Below are 21,119 nucleotides of genomic sequence, written 5' to 3'. Positions count from 1 at the left end.
TATTATCGATTGTGAAAGCCTAACAGGTGGGTCACATCAAAGGTCACATTAGTTTTGTTCACAGGCCCAGACACAAGGTTTTCATTATCCTTAATAAAACAGAAGCTAGTAATAAAAACATATCATTGAAATAACATCTCTCTCCATTCATATGTAATAACCTCACATAGTAGAATGTACCATTTCCAAATTCTGCTGAATATAGAAGCATGATTATTTTGTGGTGTTAGTTGTAAAAATAATGGTATAAAACACGACTTCACAAATTTCTATGAAACTAAAGTTAAACTGTTGATTCACAAAACCTCCCAAAACAAACCTATTCTACAAAGTTAGCAAGATAAGAATTTTGGAGGACTTTAATCAATAATGAGACTATTTTAATAACTCCAATTATTAGTGAAACAGTAAATCAAGGTGGCTTCAAAATCAGTTATACAGTTCCATTTAAATTCTGCTGAGCTAAAACAGAAATATTATCCAATTTTAACATAGCATGAATAAAAACATTTCTTATGCACCCCTATGCTTTGTGTCATTAGAATTTGAAAGTTTGTTCAACAAACATTTTATTTTGAAGTCTGTAATTAATGTCGTGGGCTGTTTCCTTTTTCAGCCTCAGGGACCAGTAACTGGTAAATGATGGCTAATATTTATATTACTCATAGTTAATCTACTAACTCCACTTCTGAAGAAAAAATTGTATTTTATTTCCAAAGCAAAAATAGTACACACACACATACACACAAACCCACACACTCTGCCACAAGAACAAAATTTTTAAGTTAATTAAGTAGAAATTAACTGAGCAACCACTAACATGCCAGACAATCTACATTATTAAGGAACTTTATCTTAAAAACCATTTCTTTTTAGTAGTTTGTTCTTCCATACTAACCTTAGCAGTGAATTTTACTGACCAAAATAGAAATGACTGTGCCACTTTTAGGAATACATTTACTGTGTAGAATAGTACATATTACCATGTTTTTGTCCAAAGTTTAACTGGAATATAACCCTCAGAGTTTAACACATCAACTATTTGAGTCTCTGTTTAAAATGGAAATGTGAATGATGTAGAGTTTTTTATTTCTAAACCAGTAAACATATCAGCTTAATTTCCTTTCAGTTCTCAGTATTGATGGTCTCAATGACATTGCAGATTAAGAGGAAAAAGTTTGCTAGCTTAATATATAAGTTCTACAGGACTGACATTCTTTGTTAAGCTCAGTACTCCTAGCACAAACTCAAGGTTCAGTCTTAATGCCAAAGATATTCAAAATTATTACATCCAAACATATTTTGATATTAAATTACATAAATTTTAATGTCCTAAATCTCAGAACCTAATCCCCTCCACACTTCCTCATGTAAGAAAAATGATTAAGATAATAATATACTTAGTATATGCCTGACTGTATTCAAAACAATATCGTATACACACAGACACACTCACACACACACACTCACACGCACACACTGCACTTAATACAAATTTATTATCTTAATTTTAGTAACAAAGAAATTGAAATACGGAGAATTTAGTTCATATTTCCCATTCCATATGCCAGAAATACCTATCATCTATTCCATTAGAATAATATACTTTTATTGTTGAATTTCTTTTTTTTTTTTTTTTTTTTTTTTTTTTTGCAGTGCTGGGGATCGAACCCAGAGCCTTGTGCATGCAAGGCAAGCACTCTACCAACTGAGCTATCTCCCTAGCCCCTGAATTCCTCTTTTTAAAAAATCTTAGTATTATGGATATATACTGTGGGATTGAGCTAGTATTTAATTTGAAATGACATGTAACATTATCATTAATAACTAACAACTAGCATTAAAAATGTGTAAAAATTCTAAAATAAATCTATTAAAGGAAAGCATACCAAAATTCAGCCAGTCACTCTACAAAAGAATTAAGATGTTCTCTTCATTTTATATTAATGAAAGTTCATTTTGACTTTTGTTTGATATGATGATTCACAACTTCTTCTGATCACAATAAAGTAACAAGAACTGAATTGCCTTCAAGTCTTAAATGACTAGAAACCCAGTTAAAATATATGAAACTATTGTTTCAGAAATTGAGCAATAGGCAATGCAGGATTGTGATCCCTGAGAAAAGTGAAATAAATGAGGTGAGCCTACAGCTTCTCCTAGAGACTTCAGGTCACTGTACAGACAGGCAGGAGTTCCCAACAGAGCCTAGAAGTCTAGCTGAGTTGAAAAAGCAGACATTGAAGATCAAAGAGACCAAGAGGGTTGAATTAATAGGGAAAAAAAAAAAAAAACACTAAAAATAGGAGAATTGCCCAGGGAAAGCAACTCAGAGATCCATGGAGGTGGTCCTGTTCAGTCTGACTTAATTGATATCTGTACATAGGCTATCTAGAAAAAAAAAAAAAAGTTTGAAAAGTAATAGGTTGAAAACTGTACAACACTCACGCAGCTAAGAACTTCATGATCCCACCAGTCACACTAACAAGACCTCAAAATACAAAGGCATTTAGGAAAGCCATGAGAAATGTTTCACCAAGTAGTGGGCCTAAATTTTTCCTAGTACATGTTGCCTCACTAGCAAAGCTTACAAGGACATCTTGCTAACTGATTCCAAGTAACTTAAACCTATGCCAGATATGTCATAATGCTATTTACAGGTATAAAACAAAATCTAACATCCAACATCATAAAATTCACAATGTTTATCATCCAATCAAAAGTTATAGGCTTTACAAAATAATGCTGAAATTTAAGAGGACCTAAATAAATGGAAAGGCACCTGTGTTCCAAAATGGTGGGTTTAATATTGTTAAGAAAGCAATAATTTCCCAAATAGACCTACAGATTTAGGGTTGGAGATGCAGTTCCCTAGTCTAGTGCTTGCCTCACATGTGTGAGGCCCTGGGTTCTATCTCCAGTACCACAAAAACAAAACAAAAGAACAGATTCAATGTAATTCCTACCAAATCCCAATGATAGTGGTGGGGTAACTATAAATAACAGCAATGGACTATACATTTCAAAAAATTAGAAGGAAAAAACTTTGAAAATTTTTTAAGGACATAAGTAGTTTAACCTGATTTGAATATTATAAAATGTACAAATGTATTGAAACATCAAATGGTATTCCACTAAGATGTTCAACTTTTGTTTTCATGTATGAGTTAAAAAATATATTTTTTTTAAATCCACTGGCCTTTTTGAAAGAAATAGAAAAGCTGACTGTAAAATTCATATAAAATTGCAAAGAGCACTGAAAAGTCAAAACTATCCTGAAGAAGACTTAAACTGTAATATTGACACTTTATAATTTCAAAATTTGCCATAAAGTTACATAATCAAAACAATATGGGACATACATATAGATCAATGGAATATAAATAAGAGTATAGAAATAATACTATGGTCAACTGATTGTGAAGAAAGGTCTCATTCAATGAGGAAAGAATAATCTTTTCAACAAAAGGTACTTGGAAAACTGAATGTCCACATGCAAAAGATTCTTGTATTCATACCAAATACAAAAAATAAAAAACTCCTCAAAATATATCAAAGTCCTAAATGTAAGAATTAAAGCCATAGAACTCTTAGAAGAAAGCATATGGGTAAATCATAGTGGCCTCTGATTTAGCAATGATTTCTTAGATACAACAACAAAAGCACAAGTAACAAAAGAAAAGAAATACACTAAACTTAAAATTTAAAATGTTTTTGCATCAAAGAATGATACACACACACACACACACATACACACACACACACACAATTCCAACAATTCAATAATGAAATACAAAAAAAATGTAATGGGCAAGATTTAGTCATTTCCCAAAGAAAATATACAAATGACCTACTAGCACATGTAAAGATGCTCAACATCATTATTTATTAGGAAAATACAAGTCAAAACTACAATGAGATACCACTTAATACCCCCTGGGACAGAAATTGGAACCCTCATACATTGCTGATGGAAATGTAAAAGATGCATCCACTGTAGGAACCAATATGGCACTTCCTCAAAAAGTTAAACATGAAATTATCAAGTGACCCAGCAATTCTATTTCTAGGTATATTCTCAAGAATCAAAGCAGGTGTTCAAACACAAAGGTATACAGAAATGTCACAACAGCACTATTCACAGCAACCAAAAGGTGGAAACAATCCATTTCCAACAACAGATGACTGGATTAAAAAAAACTGAGGAATACATGGAATATTATTCATCTATAAGAATAAAGGATTGATACATGCAACAGCATGGATAAGCCTAAAAAACATTCCATTTATATGAACTATCCAAAATAGGCAAATTTGTACAGAGAAAAAGGTTAGTTATTGCCAGGGGCTGAAAGGAGGGAAAAATGGAGAGTGACTGCTTTAAAAGTACAAAGTTTGTGTTTATTAATCAGAAAAGCCATTTTTATTGGGCAGTGTTTATATGTCAGCAAAGTAAAAAACATTGAGTTAACATGGTGATCTAAAATTTGCCTTTTTAAAAAGGTAATGGAAGTCTTTCTTACTGTATTTTCTTGAAACAATAGAATCATATTGAAAATAGCTGTAAGTTATTTTTACTGTAATTCCCAAATGTGAATTGAATGTTATAATAGCAAATAAATACAATAATTAAAAGCTGTCACTACTTTAGATTATCTTTTACCTCTTCTTGTGATAGATTAGAATTGGGACTTAATTTCTTTACCTTTAAATTTTTAAAGAAGTGAATTATGGAGGTGATCATAAAACTTTTGAGTTCTATATTTTATTATGTAGCTATATAGTTATAAAGGAAAAGTTGCTATGTTTCAGGTAAAAAATAGAAATCTCATGTAAAATGCAAATGTATGTTGTAGGATGCTTCATAAATCTTTGAGAGTTTCAATTTTTAAACTATCAACAGTAATATGTATTATTAGCTTAGAAAATTCTAGGAAAACAAATGAATGGGCAATTTGTAGGATCAGTTGATGCTCCTATATCATGGTCCACACTATTTAGTAGATAATTTAAAATAGAAAACTAATAATTGAAAAGATAAAATAAATAAGGCTCCAATTTGTAGTTGGTAGTGGGATGCATCCTTTTTTAAATGAAGGGTTGTTTCCCATGACTTTTACTCCAATTGCTTGGAGCAGAAGGAAAAGATCTATCATACCTTTCCTTATTTTCTTGTTTATGATCCCTCCCCACTTTTATCTTTGACTGCAAGGTTCATTGAGTTATTTTTATAAATTATTCCTAGGTAAGACAGAACAAAATTTTATGAAAATAATTTCAGGAATAGGTTTGCATAGAAGCTTTTCCTTTTAAAAACTGATTACTGGGGGCTGGGAATATAGCTCAGTGGTAGAAGAGTGCCTGCCTAGCAGGTACAAGGCCCTGAGTTGAATTCCCAGCACCACCAAAAACAAAACAAAAAATGATTTTTGTTTATAGGCTAAGAATATTATACAAATGAAGGAAATGGTATAAATAACACAAGAAAAGTATTATAATGTTAGCCAAATATTGACTAAAAAAAAAAAAAACTAGACCAATGAGTTCAGATAAATAATTACTAAAAACAAATCTGAAATTCTACTGATCATATTCTACTTTTATACATGTAACTTTTTATACATATTAATCACTGGAGCTTTACTTATATTTTTAAAAACTATTAAATTTTCCTATCCTAGCAATAACCTCTAAATTTGTGGTTCCACCCTAAATGGTTCCTATAAGATCTCTTTTGTTCCATAATGGCACCTCTAAACATAGATGATTGCCTTAAGAAACAGATTTTTAAAGAGCTTTAATGACTTCTAGTGGCCACTGACAAATGGCATTAGCTACCCTTTGCCTCTTCTAGATATTTATTTTCATCTGAATATTGTAAGACTTCTTTGATCACTTGTATGTTTGAAGTTTTTTTCCTAATCCAGTTTGAGGGTTCCACTTATCACTGGAAGCTTGTCTACTGCCAATGATTTCAACTAGCTGGGTGGCACTGCCTATCTCCTGGGGAACAAATTTGATCTCACACTCTGGAGTCATTAACCTGAAATCCCATGTAAATTCTGCTCTTTCACCCAATATCTGACCTTGAACCAGTGCAATAACACTTATTAAAGCAAGTATCACAAATCTATTAAGGTGTTTTGCATGAACATAGATAAGACCAGGCTGGAGTTCCTAGTGCTTTAGTAGCATTCAGATCAGATCCTGAAGAGAAAATGTTTTGTGCCACAAGAAAATGAAGCTTTTCCCTTCTGTCCAATGTTCCAATTCAATCACTTTTCCAAAGATAGAAATATCATAACACCTGAGAAGGCATCCATTTTACCAGGATTGTTCATAGTAAGAAAGCCAATGCCATTGTTTTCTTTCTGAAGGTAAATGGATCTACCAGAAAACCTTCGAAGTGTCTATTTCATTTCCTCTTCACAGAAGCCATGAGAATTATTATAAAGTGACACACTTGATTCGATATAGCAATTTTGTCCTTACAGACAGAGTGATGACCTCAATAGATTTTTTGCCACTTCCATACCTTCTTTCTCTCTGCAGTATACCTTATTATCACAGTTTTATTTTGAGGTGGAGAAAGTGTTCTGGAACTAGATAATGGTAATGGTTGTACATTATGAATGTACTAAATGCTACTGAATTATGCACTTTAAATTGCTGAAATGAATTTGTGTTATGTGAATATTACCACAATAATTTTTAAAGAGCTTTTTAAAAAAATCTTACAGTAGCAAGAAAATATGACCCAGGACCAGGAGAAAAATCGATCAATAGAAACAGACCCAGAAAGGACAGAGATGATAAAATTAGCAGATAAGAATGTTAAAACAGCTATTAAAATGTGTTCCATATGTTCGAAAATATAGAGAAAAACAAATATGTTAAGAAGAAAATGGAAAATGGAAAGACACAGAACTTCTAGAAAGGAAGAAAATATTTTCAGAAATGAGAAACACACTATATTAGATTAACGGAACTTGAAGATATAGCAATAGAAATGATTACAACTGAAACACTGAGAGAAAATAAAAGACAGCATCAAGTCTAACTTAAAAATATGAGACCTAAAAAAGATGAAAAAGCAAGTGAAGAATACAGACAAAGCTTTCCAAATTCAAATAAAACAATAAACTCACAAAACCAAGAACCTCAAAGTCCAGGCAGAATAAAGAAAAAGAAAATATATAAAAAGGACATGGGTAAATCATAATAAAATTATTACCAAACAACTATAAAGAGAACATCTTAAAAGCAGCCACAGGGGTAGCTAATACATATCACCTGATATATATTTGGAGCAACAAAACTTAGGATGATAGCAGAGTCTTCATGAGAAGTTATGCAAGTCCAAAGACCATGAAGCAACATCTTTAAAATACTGAAGAAATAAAAATTACCAACTTAAAATCCTAAACCTAGCAAAAGTATCTTTCTAACATAAAGACAAAAAAAGATGTTTTTCAAACAAATAAAAATTTGGAGAGACTTCTTCAGCAGCAGACATGTACTACAAGAAATGTTAGAAAAATAATTCTAGATGGAAATTTGTATCTACCTAAAGTATGAATAATGCTAGAAACAGTAACTATGAGGGGAACTCTAATGGAAAGTTTTTAAACTTTTAATTTTTTCAAAAGATATTTGTAAATGGCTAAAGTTCCTCATACCAAAAAAAAATTTTAAAAAGAAACCTTAATCTATCACTCACACTATCATACCCATAAAAAAACTAAAATGAACCATAGGTTTAAATATAAAATTAAAAACTATAAAACTATAAAAGGAAATGTATGAGAAAATCTTTCTAGTTTTGGATTAGATAAAAGATCTCTCAAAAATTTATACCATAAAAGAAAAAAATGGACTTCATCAAAATTAAAAATTTCTGCTTTTTGAAAGACACTGTTAAAATGAAGGAGGCATTGGAGAGATGTTGTTCAAAGGATACAAAATTTCATTTAGGCAGAAGGAATAAGTTCAACACAACATGGTTACTGTAGTTAAAAACATGTATTTTATACTTGAAAATTGTTTAAAAGGGTAGATTTTAAGTGTTCTCACCACAAATAAATGATAAGTGTATAGGATAATGTATATGTTAATTAACTTGATTTAGCCATTCATACATTTTTCAAAAATTAAGGTTAAGGTTGACTTGGTAAATATCACAGGTATGTGACAGTCTCATTTTTGGAAAATTTAAATGATATTGTATAATATCTATCTTGAAGAAAATAAAAATCTCTCATAGATAGAAATTGAGAAATAATTTATTTAACATGGGGATGATTTTATATAATGATAATTATTAAATTTCTTAGTAAAAAGAGTAGTTATTAAAGATCAGTATCAACAAAAGGATTGAAATCTAGACTTTAAGCTCAGATATTTATCATCCTCAAAAATATTTTCTTTCTCTGTATCTTTCCTTCTAGTAACTAATCTAGCTGTGAAAGAAGGACACTTGAAACAATATTAACATCAATACTAAGTTTGTAAATAACTACAATCTAGGACCGATCTCTTTCAGTTGTAAACATGTCTTCAAAGGGGCATGGATCCTAGGACCTTTAACATAGATTAGCACCTGTTTTGGAATGGATCTTCAGTGTCCCCCCAAAGGCCGTGTGTTGAAGACTTGATCACCAACCTGTGGTGCTATTGGGAGGTGGTAGATCCTTTGAGAGGTGGGGCCTAGTGGAAGAAAGTTAAGTCACTGGGGGAAGTGCCCTTGAAGGGGTTACTGAGACCCTCTACTCTTTCCTCTCACTCATTTGCTTCTCAGCCACCATGAAAAAGAATGAAAGAAAGAAAGAAAGAAAGAAAGATCACAACAAAATAACTTTGTCCAATCAACTTAGGAATTTTTTTTCAACAACAATTGAATATCTACTATGTGCCAGGTATGATACTACATACAGGGTCAGAATAGTTAAGAAGACATAATACCTGTCTTCATTTTGTTCACATTTGATTTTATTTAAAAGCAGTATCTGTAGAAGCTAATTAGCGCTTGGTTGAAGTCTTTATAATGATTCCCCCAAAATAACCTAAAACTATCCTTATTCTCTTAACAATTGAACTGCATCACAAATGTTAAGGATTTCTGAAAATATGAAGCAATCATAAACATTCACTTCCTTTTGTGCTTCTGCTAGTTCCTTATAAACCATTAGAATTAAAACTAAATCTTTCAAGAAAGAGGTCAGTCTGAACTATTCCAATAAATCCTACATGTGATGAAAACAGGAAGAAGAAGACGAGAGATGAGCAAAGGAAAAAATCTGCCCAAATTCAGCAGTCGTATCTCTTAAAAATCAGTTGTTCTGCACGTAGGGATATAATGATGTGGGGAAAAGTAATTATAATTAGGTGTCTATTTTGAATCTTCTCTCCATAGTATCAGTATTGAATGTCATTTGATTTTGGCAAAAGATAAGGTCATTGACTGCCTAAAAGATGTAAAGGATTACTTTTTAGACTGTTTCACATGGAAGTATCTAAAACAGAAAACATCTCTATCTCAATCATATACTAACCAGAACAATTTGCAAAATCCACAACTAAAAATAAATAGACAAGTAAACAAATAAACAAATAGAATCTACGATCTCAATAACATTAAAAATTCAACAATCTGAAAAGGAAAAGAATTTTAAATTTATACATTAGGAACTTAACAAAGTTATGAAAACTTATTAAATCCTTCAGTGTGTACACTTATTGAATCTAAATTACCACTAATTAGCTGATCATCTACCAAGATAACTATAATTATTTCTTTTTTAAATTATTTTTGCTCAGGTATGATGAGTAATTTAAGCATTTAAGTGTTTCTTAAATAAAATGTTATTATCATTATTATTACATATAAAGTCTTAACACATAAAAATTTTTACCAAAGAATTTAATTTCTCTGAAAATTAAATCACTTTAAAAAGTAGAGATATGATGAAAATATTAATAAGCAGAAATGTTTTCCACTATGTGCCTTTGAATAGTTAGATAAAATTATGAACAAGTTCATATTTACCAATAGTCTAATAATATGTTTTGGTAATTCTATATCCATGAGTTTTCTAAATATAAATACTTCTCAAGATTCTGATCATGATATCTTGATTGTAAAAACTTACATACCACTTCTGGGTTTTTATATTTGTACTTTTATGTAAAAGAAAAGACAATAAAGGCTTATTATCATTGATTCAGAATGAGGACTTAAAAGAATACCATAGCTCTTAATTATATTCTATTGATCTTCTTCTACCACAAGCATCTAACAAAAGGTCCTTAAATGAATATATAATCATCACTAGAAACAGATCACTTGTAATACATTCAAATAGCCAGAATGGCTGGGGATATTACTCGGTCATAATTATCAAAAATTCATTACAGCTATAGCTTAAAACAAGAAAGGAAAAAATCAAAAGCACTGGTATTACACATTCTCAAATCAACACCATCCTCTGTCCATAAATTAAATCTGGCTGAAATAAATGGAAATATGGCTGAAAACTATAGTAAATGGTTAAATGTTCTTAAAAATACCTGCATGCTATCCTAACTAGCTTTTCTCTCAAAAACCATCATATTTTTCACACCTCCTCTTACTAAAAGTACTCCACTATTTCTTTTGGCCCAAGTATTCAAATACAATTAAAGTGTAATTATAGCATCCTTTTTGTAGATATGGTTCAAAAATAATCACTGAGTTGTACACAGAAACATAAGTTTTGAACCTTATACAAACATCTGTGACATTTTCTATGTTGATTAAAATATTTAATGTTTCAGATTAATGAAATATCCAGAATTCAAGTCATGTAATATGGTTTTGCTTTCAGCAAAAAACATTTTATCCTGATCATAAATTTATCTTTATTCAAATTGCTGCTGATGTTTAAACATTATTGTTCGACTGTTTTAATGAAAAGCATAGGAAGTTAATTGATAAAGTATAGAATGCATAAAATTTTATTCTGTAAACCAATAATGTAATAATCTAAAGGTCTCAGCTAAGACTACTTTTGAGCTCAAGTTAGGTAATTTCATACCAAGAATTTCTGACTTTACTCTGACTTTTCATTATTCTTACATACTATAACTCGACTTCCACATATAATTTTTCTTTTCAACATCAGTTAAATGTTTCCAAGCTTCAGAGTCCTAGAATTTCTGATATTCTCAAAATGCAATGTTTCCATTTACCTGTTTGCGCTAGTAAATATTAATATCATTTTTCATAAAATTTCATCTTTCCATTCCAACTTCCCTTTAATACTGGAAAATGTTATCATCAAACGTGTCAAGGTGTCCTGAGTATAATTAAAGTTTCTGTATATGTGTCCACGTGAAGTGTGAAGACAGGCAAAGTAAGGTAAGAAGCTTTTCCATATGGCATATGTATTGCATATGCCAAACTTTTTTGAAATTAATTTTAAAATTTGTTCTAATTAGTTGCACATGACAGTAGAATGCATTTATACATTTTGATTGATCATACATAAATGAAGTGTAATTTCTCATTTTTCTGATTGCACATATTGTAGGATCACCTGGGTCATGCGGTCATATATGAATGTGAGGCAATAATATCTGCATCACTCTATTATCCTTCCTTAAACCCTGATTCTTCTCCAATTTATCTGTATTTCTTTTTCTCCCTACTTCACACCCTAAATTCCCCTCTGGAAAATTTACTACTCATTAAATGTATCCAGTAAACCCATTTCCACATTCAGATTTCTTCTTGACTATACACCAGCCAGGAATATCCCTGGTGTATTCTTGTCCAAGCTTACTTCCTTTCCTTTCCCTTCTTGTGTGAAGCCTCTTATGACTTAACTGTATATCTGTCAATCTCTACACAAGAGTTAATCTAAACATAAAATCCCATGATGCTTTAACTTACCATTCTGTAATTACCCTTGGTTTACCTATAGTTCTCTTAGATGTCTATTTCAAATAGCCTTATTTCTCAACTGAAAATTTTACCTTTATAATTATAAATATATTAGCAACATTATCATTATTTTATTGATTATAATCAAAATATCAGTAATATTATCATCATTAGATATTACAAGGTCATGGAAGTATTCCTGCTTTATGTAGCACAAGAAATGTTCCTTTTTAAGATCAAAGTATCATCTTACATTTTGGGTGATAAGGATATCTGGTAAGTCCTTCTAAAGCTAAATCATAAGGACTTATTAAGGCCAACTTGGTGACATAATTAGCTCAGTCAATTAAAGACTCCTGTTAAATTTCAGATGCTGCCTCTGTCCTTCAAAAGTCAAACCACAATTTCAAAAATTAGCCAACATCTAAGATTTTTTTTTACACAAAATTTTCAACTATCAAGAAACTCTGAGAATACTCCTGACTTAACCAGATGTTTTGACATCATGTAAATGGCCTCTGGAACTAAAGCAGGAAGAAATATCCTGAAAGAATAATTTCCTGAGCAGTGGTCATAAAAGAACTTGGACAGTTTTATAAACTGTTTGCTGGTAAAGACTTTAAGATATCAAATAATTTATTCTCAATTCTCCAATCCACTGTCTTTATAAACCAATTGTCTTGGGATTCACCTGGAAACCTTCTTTGCTACCACCTAGAAATTTATAAAGCTTCCATCTGCTAAATATTCTCCCAGAAAGGCAGGCTGTCTCTTTCTATGCCTGTCCTACAAGATATGCCAGGGATTAGCTCTCATATTACTCAAGTCCTACTGAACAAGATCTAAGTGGAATGGATAACTTACAAAAATGAAGCTATTCACTGTGAACTACAATTGGTGCTCTGCAACTAAGAATTTAGTCAGGTTCCTGTACATCCTTTTGAGAACTTCTGCCCAAAGCAGAAACCTAACTTCACTGTATCTGTTCTTTCTCAAGACTTCCAACATTCTGAAGATGAAGGGGTTGCACTCTAGTAAACTGAGAAGGCAAAGATAAGGTCCTTATTTTTCTACTATGATTAGACCAGTACTTTAACTCAGGGATTGAATGAACTAGTTGTGAAACTTAACCCTTATGAGCAAACTAGCCTACTTAGCAATACAGTAAGTATGCCCTCTTCTGATTTTCTATATAGAGCATCAATTAAAAAAATGAGAATTTGCAGCTAAATAGCAGCTTTTTCTTTCAAAGTAAAAAACAAAGCCCCTCTCACAGTGCTTACATTTGTGATACATCTGTAAAAAGTGATTTTTTAGCATCAGAAAGCATTTTAATTGTAGTAAACTGAACAATGCTAAAATTGTTTGAAGAGGAGATTAAATTTAATGAAATTCACAAACAACCCCTTTTAGAAAGTAACAACAATTTTTTGAACATTAAAGAGGAGCTCATTATATCAAGACAACTCCTCTGTAAAAAGCAGTCTGACTTCAATCACTGCATATCTACATGTTAATGAACTTGCCGTATAAAGCAGTGACTGAACAGAAAAAAATAATAGAAAAACTGTCTCAATGCAAATTTGCTAGGGGGGAAAAATCTTCTTTAATCAATAAACACCTTTTCACAAGTACCTTAATAGTATCTGAAACTCTTTCAGACAACACAAAAAGAAGATGATACTTGAAAGTTTAAGACATTACACAGTTTACACTTTCTTGGAATGTTCACATGCTCTCAGCATCACTGTTCCAAAGACTTTCAAGTTTCAACAGACAGATACAGGCTAGTATAAAGTCTTTGTCCTAATAATTTCATCGCTGCCCCCTGATCAAACATAGACAAATCTAAAACTGAAAAGTGAGCCACCCAATGACCTCTGATTAGAACCACAAGTCTCAAATTTAATAAAACGCCTCATTCATTGCTCCTCAGTGCCAAAAAGGAAGGTGTGTTGTAGACTGAAAAGAACAGTCAATACACCATTTACAACTGTACAATGATTTCCATTATTCAGTTAGGATTTGTGTTCAAAGCAAGTGAGACACAGGTGTTATAAAAATAGCTAAATCAGAAAAAATGCAGCTTTCTACCTTTAAAACAAATAAATCACTTTATCCCTACCTCTCAGTTACTTATTACTGGCTTTCATGCCTTACTTATTGTATTTTACTAGGCTTTCCAAAACTGTAATTCACACAATATTTGTTGCTATTACTTAGAGTCTAAGGAATGTTGGCAATACTTACTTTTGAATCCTTGATTTTCCTAGGCTATTAGTGCACCATTCAAATGCATGTCAATAAAACCCATCTTAATTAAAGCAAAAGTTTGAATTTTAGTTTATTTTGTTTTTCCTTTTTAATATTTTGTCAAGAAAATGTTCATACTATAGCCATAGTTAGCATATTTTGATGCCTAATATCAGACTATCCTTAAGAGCAATGGCTCAAGATGGTTAAAATTGAAAACTACAATATAGGGAGATAGAGACCTGCAAGCTCTATAGTGAATGCCTTACAGTGATCTCTTTAAGTCATGATACTGAAATACTCCAACTCTTACTCTCAGACAGTTTCACGTGTAATTAACTGCCAGTGTTATTGCTAGTGCCTAGCAGCGTGCCTGAAACATAGCAAGCGCTTGGTATTACATAAGTATATGTGACAAGCCTGTCACAGGCATAGATATTATATAGGTTATATAAATATATTTTACATCACATATATATTTGTGTATAGTATATATAAATTGGAAGATAAGAATTAGACAGGTGATCTGAGGAAACAGTCTACCTACATACTCAAAATGGAAGGAAGGAAGCAAAGAAAGAAGGCAAGAAGGAAGGAAGGAATAAGAGAAGAGAGTAAGAGAAGGCATGAGGAAAGAGAACCAATCTACAAAATCATGCTGTCTGGATTGTAACTATGTATTGCTCTACACTCTTCATCATTCCAATGTCTTTGACACTAGTCTGCACAGTAACCTGAACTTCTGCTGTCAATGACTGCAGCTGCACTGCCTCAGCTGCTGTAAATAAACACACACACAATGCCCTGACAAATCCTGAGATATGGACATAAGGACATAGCTTAGGCAAACAGAAAATTCATGATTTCATTCTGTTGCCAGATCAACTGACCCAAAGAACTCAAAGTTCATGAGGGCAGGGACTTTTCTCACATACTGTTAGATCCTCAACACTTAGTTCAGTACATGACTAGAACAAGAGATATTTAACCAAAAATTTTTTTCATTGATATTGTCAGCATTAATATCTTCAGGTACCCAAATAGACTATAATTTAGGATAGCAGTTCTCAAAATATGGTCATGGAACCTCTGAGGATCACAAGATACTTTCATGGATCATCAAGGTCAAATATTTTTCATAATAAGGATTATATGATATTGACCTTTTTCATTTTCATTGTTTTACAAGTATACAGTGGAAGTGTTCTAGAGGCTGCATAATGATAGTATTTCTCTGAATACTAATATGTTCTGATGTTTTAAAATATCTAATATGAAGACTTCCAATTCTGGGGAAATGGAATAGAATATTTTTCCCTTCTCCCTCTAAGTACAACTAAAAGTCCTGAACTTTATATATAAAACAAACATAACAAGACTCTGAAAAGTGGGGGAAAGGCAGATTAGCTAGAGAACACATGACCTGAGAAGTGACACTGTGGTAAATTCCCTGAGTTTTCTTTTCATTTTGTTTTGTTTTGCTTCATCTTTCCAGACTTGAAACTAAATTAGCTAATATCCTATAAACATCAATTGACACAGACAAAAATGTTCCAAGAAGAGTCTGTTTTCTCTAGCCTAAGGACTAGGAAAATGGTAGCATTTAGTAAGATAGAAAATTATTAGATAATAACCACTCTCATTCCAGATAAACACTGTAATTGGGGAAGAAACTGTAGCTCCACTATGACCCACTCAAACAAAGGCCAAGTAGTAAACCTAGAATTCTACTTTCTCATGGTTGTAATGAGGCACCCAACATCCAACCCCAGAGAAATGTCAAAGAAGGCCAGGTAGAGATCTGTGACTTTTATCCCTGCCAGTTAATAACAGCCCCACTGGCTGCCCTGTCACAGGTCTAGATATCCCTCCCACTTCCCCCTAGAGTGGTATCAAAGGATGCCACTTCCTAAAGGAAAGTGTAAACTTGAACCTTTGCCCAGAATTAACAAAGCCATCTCCTCTGAAATGCCAGTGAAGGCCATATGAAGAGCTTGTAACTTTCAATCCAGTAATAAGAAGGAGTTCATTCCCCAGGTGGGGAACTTGAACTACTATATCCACTTGGCCCATAACAAGGTAGCAGCCTTCTTTCCCCTGCTGCAACAGTATCATAGGAAGCCAGGCATAGGAAGCCAGAAGGTTTACATAAAAACTAGAGTACCATAATATAATATAAAACTATACAGGTTTCAAGTAAAAATCACTGTCAGAAAAGAAGCAGAAAGATCTCAAATTAAATGAAAAAAAAAAAATAGATACCAATACCAAGATGTCAGAATTATCTGACACTTAAAAACAATCATAATAAAAATGAAGAAGTATGAACATATCTGAAACAAATGGAAAAAAAAAACAAATCCTCAGCAAAAGAGATTTAAAAAATTAATGGAAACTTTTAAAACTAAAAACTGCTTTAACTGAAATAAAAGCTCAATAGAGGGGCTTAATTATAGAATGGAAGGACAGAACCAGTGAACCTGAAGATAAAATAATAGAAATTATCCAGTCTAAACAACAGAGGGAAGATAGATTTCAACAAAAAGAACAGAGTTTCAGGAATCTTTGGAATTATAATAAAAGATCTAATATGTATGTCATCAGAGTCCCAGAGGACAGAAGAAAGGGAATGGAGCTGGAAAGGTATTCAAAGAATAATGACTGAAAACATCCAAATTCTGGCCAGAAGCATACAAAACCTATAATTCAAGAAGTGGAGCAAATTCCAAACAGTATGCACTCAAAGAAATCCATTCCAGGACACATTATGTTAAAGTTCTGAAAAGTAAAAACAAGTAAAAAAAACTTGAAACCATTCATAGAAAATGGCAATGGGGTAATAAAGTTTAAATGACAGTTGATTTCTCAACAGAAATCAAAGAAGACAGAAGGAAATAGCACAATATTTTTCAAGGACTAAAATAAATCCAAAATCCCACACCTAGTGAAAATATCATTCAGGTATGTAGGTAAACGTTCTCAGAAGAAAAACTGAGAACTGTATAGAGGGAAAGGAGGGGTGGGAGGGGTGGGGGGGAAGAGAAAAAAATAACAGAATGAATCAAACAACATTACCCTATGTAAATTTATGATTACACAAATGGTATGCCTTTACGCCATGTACAAACAGAGAAACAACATGTATCCCATTTGTTTACAATAATAAAAAAAAAAAAACCTGAGAAAATTTATCACCACCAAACGTCCCATAAGAGAAGAGCCAAAGAGCCAAAGGAAGCTCTCTAAACAGAAAGGACACGATAAAAAAGGAATACTGAAACATCAGAAAGGGGGGCTGAAGATGTAGTTCAGGGGTAAGGCACTTAACTAGCATGCAAAAGGACCTTAGTTCAATCCTTGGCACTGAAAAGAAGGAAGGAGTATCAAGAAGAATATGGTAAGCAAAACATGGATAAGCACAATAGGCTTGCCTTCTCCTCCTGAGTTTTCTAAATTGTTTGATAAAATGTATTTAGAGGCATTATTTAAGACAATTACATTATAAACAGGTAAAATAATGGGGGGGGGAGGAAGAAAAAGTTTTCATGCTTTACTCAATTTGGTAAAATGACTGTCAGCAATTAATAGAACTGGACAGAAAAAACCAGAATAGATATGGAACTCAGCAATGCGATCAACAGAATCTAGTCAACATTTATAGAACACTCCATTCAACACAATAACACATTCTTTTCTTTTCAAGTTCCCCCAGATCATATACCAAAATTGATCACAAAACATGCCAAAAAAACAAACACTGAAGAGTTTCAAAGAACTGAAAGACAGAGCATGTTCTCTGGTCACAATGAAATCAAACAAGAAAGCAATAATAGAAATAGTACAATATCTAAATCCTTGGAAACTAAGCAATAGACTTCTAAACAATCCATAGGAAGAAGAAGAAATATCAACAAAAAATACATTTAACTGAATGGAATAAAAATACATTTAACTGAATGGAATAAAAATACATTTAACTGAATGAAAATAAAATATAACATATCAAGATTTGTAGGCCATGTCTAAAGCCAAGAGGGACATTTATGGCAATAAATACCTACATAAATAAAAGAAGGAAAGACTCAAATCAAAAAGTTCCCACCTCAAAAATGCAGGAAAAAAATTCCAAAGCAAGCAGAAGAAAGGAAATGATAAACAATAGATACCAACAAAATTAAAATGAAAAAAAAATGAAACAAAGAATTGGTTCTTTGAAATTGTCATTAAAATTAACAAACCTCTATTAAGAGTGCCAAAGAAAAACACAAACTACCAATGTCAGGAATGAAACAGTATATAATTATAGACCACACAGACATAGTGAATACTGGTATTAATTCTACACACATAAATTTAGCAACTTAGATGAAATGAACCAATTCCTCAAATAATACAAACGCTTACAACTCACTCAACATGAAATAGATGGTTTGACCAGGCCTAAACTCTTAAGGAGATAGAATTTATAAATTAAAATACTCCCCCAAAAAAGAAATCTCCAGGCCCAATTGTCTACCAAATGTTTAAAGAAGAATTAACGCCAAGTCTACACATTTTCTTCCAGAATGTTAGAAGAGGAAGAAACACAACCCAATTCATTTTATAAAGCTACTGTTATCCTGACACCAAAACAAAATCAAAGAAAAATAAGGACAAAAAAGAAAAGAAAAAATTACTCCCCAAAAAGCTTCAGACCAATATCCCTCATGAATCCTCTCTTTGTTTAAAAGAACACATTAAACAAGTACCTATGGTAATGCAGTATATACTCTCTTCTTCATAGACAAAAAACATTTTAGAGTAAAGAAAATAATCAACAAAAAATTTCCAGTAACTATCAATTGAAATAGCCCACATAAGTAAGAACTTCAGAGGTCTTAAATATTTTTAGGCATGCAAAGAGGTCCTGAGACTAGAGTTTGTGAATTACTGATTTAGGGGGCTAGCTCTTCAGATTACTAATAGCTACCTAAGGTGCTACATCAGAAACCTTCTAAAATATCAGCAACACCTCTTCGGGCTCATCTTCAGAGTAAGTCCAATAAGAATACAACTAACATTATTACCAAACTTTAAAATATATTTAATTTTCATATGCCCTAGTGGAGTTAGGATCTTGACCTTGTGATAACAAATTCTGGGGAATAAATGACACTCTGCAGTTATTAAAGTTTATATATTGTCATGCACTTATCAGAGAAAGCATTCGGCCTTTGGTTTATTGGGCTTGGCCTATTTCACTTAGCATGATCTTTTCCAACTTCATCCATTTACCAGCAAATGCCATAATTTTATTCTTCTTTATGGTTGAGTAATATTCCATTGTGTATATATACCACAGTTTCTAAACCTAGAGCATCTAGGTTGGTTCCACCATCTAGCTATTGTGAATTGAGCTGCTATGAACATTGATATGGCTGCATGCTGATTTTAAGTCCTTTGGGTATAAACCGAGGAGTGGGATAGCTGGGTCAAATGGTGGGTCCATTCCAAGTGTTCTGAGGAAATCTCCATACCACTTTCCAGAGTGGCTGAACCAATTTGCAAATCCACCAGCAATGTATGAGTGTGCCTTTTTCCCACATCCACACCAACACCTATTATTGCTTGTGTTCTTGATAATAGCCATTCTAATTGGAGTTAGATAAAATCTTAGGGTGGTTTTAATTTGCATTTCTCTAATTACTAGAGATGATGAGCACTTTTTCATATATTTGTTGATCACCTACATATCTTCTTCTGTGAAATATCTGCCCAGTTCCTTAGCCCATTTATTAATTGGGTTCTTTATTTTTTGGTGTAAAGTTTTTTAAGTTCTTTATAAATTTTGGAAATTAGTCCTCTATCTGAAGTGTGTGTGGAAAAGATTTTCTCCCACTTTGTAGGCTCTCTGCTGAGAAAAAGCTTTTTAGTTTGAATTCATCCCATTTATTGATTCTTGCTTCTATTCCTTGCACTATGGGGATCTTGTTAAGGAAGACTGGTCCTAAGCCAACATGATGAAGATTCAGGCCTACTTTTTCTTCTATTTGGTTGAGGATCTCAGGTCTAATTCCAAGATCCTTGATCCATTTTGAGTTGAGTTTTGTACAGGGTGAGAGATGGAGGTTTAATTTCATTTTACTGTATATGGATTTCCAGTTTTGCCAGCACCATTTGTTGAAGAGTCTATCTTTTCTTCGCTGTATTTTTTGGCACCTTTGTCTAGTATGAGATAACTGTACTTATGTGGGTTTGCCTCTGTGTCTTGGTCTACCTTCTATTTTGGTGCCAATACCATACTGTTTTTGTTACTATTGCTCTATAGTAGAGTTTAAGATCTGGTATTGTGACACCTCCTGCATCACTCTTCCTGCCCAGAATTGCTTACTCAGCCATAAAAAAAGAATAAAATTATGGCACTTGCTGGTAAATGGATGGAGTTGGAGAAAATCATGCTAACTGAGAAATTCAAGCCCCAAAAAACCAAAGACCAAATGTTTTCTCTGATAAGTGGATGATGATACATTATAAGGGGGGTGTGGTGGGTTGGGCAAGAGAAGAATGGAGGAACTTTGGATGGTGTAGAGGAAAATGGGGTGGGAAGGGGTAGAGGAAGGAAAGATAGACTGAGACAGACATTATTATCCTATGTACATGTATGATTACATGAATGGTGTAAATCTACATTGTGTTCAACCATAGAAATTAAAAGTTGTACCCCATTTGTGTACAATGAATCAAAATGCAGTCTGTAAAAATAAAATTTTTTAGAAATTCAAAAAATGTTTCAACAAAAAAGAAATCTACAATACTGAGGACAATCATTTTAACATACAATTTATTTGCTTAATCTCAGACAAAACTCTTAAAATTGCACTGTCTTAAATGTCCAGACATTGAATTGTGCTTCTAAAATTAACTGACATTTCATAATCTCAAGATTTTTCATGAAAATATCATAGTA

General features: G+C 32.4%; 1 protein-coding gene and 1 pseudogene across 18 annotated transcripts in view; both read right to left on the bottom strand.

Moving 5' to 3' along the window:
• The window catches only part of Sox6 (SRY-box transcription factor 6), a 556,749-nt gene that overhangs the window by 503,015 nt on the left and 32,615 nt on the right, over window positions 1-21,119 (bottom strand). The gene's annotated exons all lie outside the window — the stretch shown is intronic.
• LOC124959490 (ethylmalonyl-CoA decarboxylase-like) overlaps window positions 5,653-21,119 on the bottom strand; it is a 44,129-nt pseudogene continuing 28,662 nt past the window's right edge.

The sequence above is a fragment of the Sciurus carolinensis genome, chromosome 11, assembly GCF_902686445.1.
Source record: "Sciurus carolinensis chromosome 11, mSciCar1.2, whole genome shotgun sequence".
Lineage (NCBI taxonomy): Eukaryota > Metazoa > Chordata > Mammalia > Rodentia > Sciuridae > Sciurus > Sciurus carolinensis.
This window is presented reverse-complemented; position numbering and strand designations above follow the sequence as displayed.